This window comes from Pinus tabuliformis, chromosome 6, assembly GCF_031772625.1.
Source record: "Pinus tabuliformis cultivar Carrire ecotype Pingquan chromosome 6, CPIR1, whole genome shotgun sequence".
NCBI lineage: Eukaryota > Viridiplantae > Streptophyta > Pinopsida > Pinales > Pinaceae > Pinus > Pinus tabuliformis.
Genome location: NC_142292.1, coordinates 746,047,964 through 746,053,963, shown reverse-complemented (window position 1 = coordinate 746,053,963; position 6,000 = coordinate 746,047,964).

The following is a 6,000-nucleotide window of genomic DNA, read 5'->3' as shown; positions in this document are numbered from 1 at the left end:
CAGGCTTCCACACCCTCCTAACCATTTCCTCAAAAGAAGATGGCTTAACACCGCCACCTTTTCACTTATAAACCAACTACCTCGTAACCTTTACAACTTTTGATCAAATGATGCATATGAGTGAGTGAGTGGGATACTTACCTGTGGTCTTGATTCCATGCTGCAGTTGTCAAAGATTAGAGGTGTTGCTGATGGTCATTATTCTTCCTTTTCTGCTGTCTGCTGATGGTTTATTAGCTTTTTCAGGTGTCTGTGACTGAATATCTGATGTTGTTGCTGCTGCTGTGGAGCTCTTGGATTTGATGCTTCTGCTGCTGTGGAGCTCTTGGATTTGATGTTGCTGCTACTGTGGAGATGTGGGCAACATGACTCATGACTTGACTCAACATGACTTGACAAGACAATTCTGGTACATTCGTGCTGTTGTTGCAGTGCATGTCGAGCTATAGTGCTTCTAAGTGATGGATATCTTCATGGTGTATAATAGATTCACCTCCGCATGGTGAAGTGCATGGAGTCTTAGATGGTCCTTGGTTCTCTAGATGAAGCTCTAGCATGTTGTTCCTTGCTTTCATGTTGAAAGGCTTGACAGGCTCACTTGTTTGTGAAGGTGCAAGTTCATCGCGTTTGTCCACTTCGCATGCTTCGTTCGTTCGTCTGATTTGCATGCTTTGTTCATTCATCCATTGGTGAACGTGTCCATCTACATGTGCTCCCTTCGCTCATCTCGTTCATCATCTTGACATGTTTGCTGGTGTACTTGTACGTGCAGTCACTCATGACGAGACGACATCAAATCCAAAACCTCCTAGTCTACCATGACACATGATCATTCGGATGCGGGTGATCAGGAGAGACAACACAACTGTGATGTGGGATGATGGCTCTGGGAAATTGATGATGAAAACTGCACAAGAATCACTGAGGGATGGATATATACAATCTGAGTCGACAGTGACTGTCTGTAAGGTCTGGATCAGCTGGGAGGCAAAATTGCGCAAATTTTAGGAGGGACAGTCTGGGCTGCAGGAGGGCAGGGCAGGCATGCTCTGCGCATTTTCCAGAATGAATAGTCAACAGGGGCTGGACAACCAAATTTGTGCAATTTTCCAGAGGAACGGGCAGCGCTGCATGAAAGGTCAGTAGGCAGGGATTGCACAATTTTTTTGGGGAGCTTCTCGAGAGATTGGCAGCCAAAACTGCGCAATTCCCAGAGGGAATTTCCAGTTGGCTGATGGGGTCATTGGCAGCCAAAATTACACAATTCCCAAAGGTAACTTCCAATTGGCTATTGGGGTCACTGGTAGCCAAAACTGCGCAATTCCTAGAGGAAACTGCTAGTTTGCTGCTGGGGTTACTCGCAGCTAGAACTACGTAATTCCTAGATGGAACTGCCAGTTAGCTGTTGGGGTCACTGGCAGCTAGAACTATGCAATTCCTAGAGGGAACTGCCAGTTGGCTACTTAGTCACTGGTAGCAGAACCTGCACAATTCCTAGAGGGAACAAACAGTCTGCTGTTGGGATCTGCTTGCTAGGAAAACTGCACTAAGGCCAGGAGGCCGACCTGCTGATCATCTCTGTGCACTTTTTGAGCTGAATTGACTAATGGGCAATGGGAGGCCTTCTCATGAGCACTGCACAACTTCTGAGATGAACAATCGGTCGACTGTCCGGGTGGCCAGCATGAGTGTTGTTTGAGTTGCTTGCAGGCAGTGCAGCTTGAAAGAAATAACTTGGTGCTTATGCGTTGTTCTAGTTGCCAGTCGATCAAGTCGAAAGTAGGGTGATGGTCTGGATGTCAGTGAGGAGTCTGGTTGTTAGAAATTCAGCAAAAAAAATACTAAGTGTGTGAACATTCGAAAGATGCATAGGTGATCATATGAACACACACTCGCATGTCTTGATGACGAAATGACCAAAACATCCAGACACACATGGTCAACATGACTGACCGACGATGCAAGAAACAAGCGTGACACTTGTGATTGGTCATTCATGATCGAGACGATGCTTGCGCGACAATGAATATGACTCTGTGTTTGAGCATAACCAGAACAAGGTCGCAAGCATGACTTAGAAATGAACATGCAGAGACATGAGTGCAATAAATAAGCAAGGCGAATGTAAAGATTCACACGAGTTCACGGAGTGAACCCGAGTGTGTGTAGTCATCAAGTGAAACTTTTCAAGGGAGGCTCTGAAATCAGTGTAGGCCAAAATTTTGGAGGGTGATTGTAGTCGCTACAACAACACCCATGCTATTTTTAACACTACTTGTTCCAGTGATTATGCCTGTGTTGTTAATGTTGTTGTTTGGGCTATGTAGGCAGGGTGACATCCGATGTATCTTCCTATTCTTGTTTAGTCAATCATTTGTTCTACTTGTTGATACCAACTTCTATTGAGTGCTCTCAGATATTATGGCCACCTCTTGTTGCCTATGACATGTAACAGTCCGTTGAAATAAAAGTATCTGTTACAAATAACAGTTTCATCGCACCAGTTACCTGATACATATCCATGCCCCTTGGTGAGTTATTTGATTTATTTTCTTTATTGCCTCGACAGTGCTATCTCCATGTGGAAAATGTTTTCCAATTTTTGTGAGGTTTTCAATGCTTCAACTTCTTTTGATTTATGTTTGGAAATAGTTTCACAACCCACTTGATAAACACCCCCTACTCTAGGTGCATGTTTCAATGTCAGTGATCTAAGAGACCTGCTTCTGATGATGAAGAAGTAACCATAAAATCTGGTGGTTTTTTTTGAGATGTCGATTCTGCAACCCAGGAAACAACTACCTTAGGTGCTTGTTCCAATATAGTTTTCTCAGATGCTGGTAATATAAATCCTACCTTGAATTTTTGTTTCACAATTTCTTGCTTCTTGTACACTAGAAGAACCAATTATTGTTTTTTTCTTCAAGCTTGTTGTATCCAGTACTTGAGAGATCTTGTCTTCTGATAAATTCTTGGGAGAATCAGATTCTGATGCCAGACAAGTGCCCACCCCACATGATTGTTTGATGCCTTCCTTTGATGTCCTAGATGTTTCCATTAGTCAAAATGTAGTTTTCTCAAGGGAATTTTTTTTTTGTCTACTTCCATGAATTGTATACTATACAGTAGTAATCCTTCATTTGAAATCTCTTCCACCATATTCATCTAATAATTTTAATCATACTAGAAAGTATTCTTCTAATATTTGTTGGTTATGCTAATACGTAGTCCATATCAATTATAAGCGAAAAGAGAGATTCTATTTTAGTGACCTTCTGAATTCCTGTCATCATATAAGAATAAAATATGAATTTCCAAACCTCCGGGAATTGAGGTGCAGGGAGGGAATTCTTAATTGTTCAAAGTTATATAAAACTACTAAAACAACAATATAACAATTAAATTTGGTGGTTCATTCAGCGCATCTACAACCATGGCCAGTATACTATATATTCAAAAAATCGAGAAAATAAATAATACTTGGGTTTCGTGCTTCAACCTAGATGGTCATGATCACTATTATAAACAGTTTTGCAGAGCAATATTAAAATATCTAATATGAGATCAAAACATGTATTATAAGGTCCTTGAACCCCAACAAGAATCTTTGAAAACATTGATATTAGAGGTTAGAGGGAGATCTCAACCCCATCCGTGAGCTATAGTGTAATCAAATAACTTGTGAATTGATGAGACTTCGTATTGCGTGCAAATAGAAAATGCAGCTTTATTTCCAAGAAAAAATGCAATGAACAATCCCTAGGAAGGTCCATAAAGGTGGAAATTATAATTCCATTGGCTCATAATCTGACCTGGCTTCACTTAAGAATGCATGTACTTGCCACTAAGTTTTTACTCTGATTTTCCACACAAGAGGAGGGAGCGATGAAACACATGCTCAAATAATTTTAAGGTGCAAAATCTACTTATATTTAAAGAATTTGCACTGAAAGTTGGCAATAATGATAAATAAGAATGGTCAGCTAGGAATGTTAGGAATGGCCAGCTTTAGGTAAAGAAAGTCTATTCAATTATAATACAGAGGTGAATCCTAGACTCTAGTTTCACATGGTTCAATAAATTATGGAAATGGGAAATTCCAGAAAAAAAATGAAGTGTTTTTTATAGTCAGTTTTCCATAACAATATTTTGACATTGGATTGCTTAAAAGAGGATTTCAGGGCTCGGGCATATGTATTTTTTGTTATAATAGCAGTGAAGATGTGACACACCTATTTCTCTTGTATCCATATACAGTTTTAGTCTAGATAAGGGTCCTACAATTGCTCAAATTAAGTGTCAGTTGGGATCAATCCTCCATTGGTGATTTCCTTTCACAATGGTCCATGGAGTATAAAGAACACAAAGCTTTGCACTTTTACATTTTTTTGGAGCATATGGAGAGCTCAGAAATCAAGGATTTTAGATAATGAAGAGCTAGATGTTTGGGATACTTTCCTGAAGACCTAAACTTATTTTCTTGAGATAGGCCTTCCCAAGGAAAAGGTTTCTAGTTTTCACTTTCAGATGAAGGATGTGTGGGAAAAATACCCTTTAAGATTTTTTGATGGGAGATCAACAGATAAGGTATGTGGAAGTGGGGCATTGATTGCACTGAAGCCCAGAGAGGTATTTCATTTTTACTAGTTTAGTGGGTTAGGATCAAATGATAAAGCAGAGCTATTGGCTCTATGGGAAGTTATAATTTGTGCCAAATGGATTTCTATTGAAGAGATTAATGTCTTTGGAAACTCCAAAGTGATCATTGATTGGATAAATATGAGATCTACTTTCGAGTCCTCTATGCTATCAAATTGGATGAGGAGGATAAGGTTCTTGAATAGGTATTTCAAGAGTATTTCATTTTCACACATCCACAGAGAACAAAACATGGTGGAAAATGGCTTTTCAAAAGAGGGAAGCAATATTGAGCCTGTTATGATCAAATTTTAAGTTCTTGCCAATTGATCCATCCAAAAACTGGATTCATTACAATTTGAAAGTTTTGATCTCACTATTTGATGTTGTTTTCCTGATTTTTGTTGGTGTATCAAGGCTCTATAGAGATATATATGTAGAGAGAAGAGATTGATAAAAAAATCAATGATGTTTATTTTTTATATCGGTTAGAATGTTTTGAACAATATGCAAGACAAAGACCTTAGAATTGTATAAGTTGATAGAACATAGAAAGAGATGTGTTTTATGGCTATTACTGAAGAGATGAAAACAATTGAGAAATCCATGCATACGAACTGCTTTTTATTAATATAAGTTAGTGTTTTTTTTCCTCTAAAAAAAGTAACGCTAAATAAGAATTCCCAACGAGATTGATGGGCAATGTCAACTTTATTTGATTGCTGCCCAATGAGATTGATGGGCAATGTCAATTTTATTTGATGGAGCTTTGGGGGTCTTAGGTTTGCATTAAAAACTGAAGGGAAAAAACTAATCTCTATGATATTTACAGTAAATTAAATCTTTCAAATATCCTACCGCAAATTAGGAGACAATATGCCTAAGCAAGAAAATAAAATAATTTCCCCAAAAACAACCAACCGAGCACCGCATTAAGGCATATTGAAGGATAGACAAAAAAAATCATGAAATAAACCAAGGTCATTATCCTTCTTTTCGGTTATATTTCTTGAGAAAAAACCATTAGTATACATGAACTAATTGGACAAAATATTGGCATTGACAGTCCCTCCCTTGTAGTCTACCATTGTTTGAGCATTAACAACAATAAAAATAGAAGAAGGACATTTTCTTATAGATCAGAATCAAGAAATGCAGAAAAATCTTTAAGCTTGAAGAATAAATATTTGTCCCATTATTGAGCAAAAACACGTCGAGCTCTGGATGAAGAAAGTCGCTTGCTTTTTCTCTCTTTTTGATTTGGGAATGCACCAAAACAACTATAGAAAACAAATCACATACCAGGAAACACAACTATTTTGAATTTGGGCGTGCCTCGACATTTTTGGAAAAATAGGAATA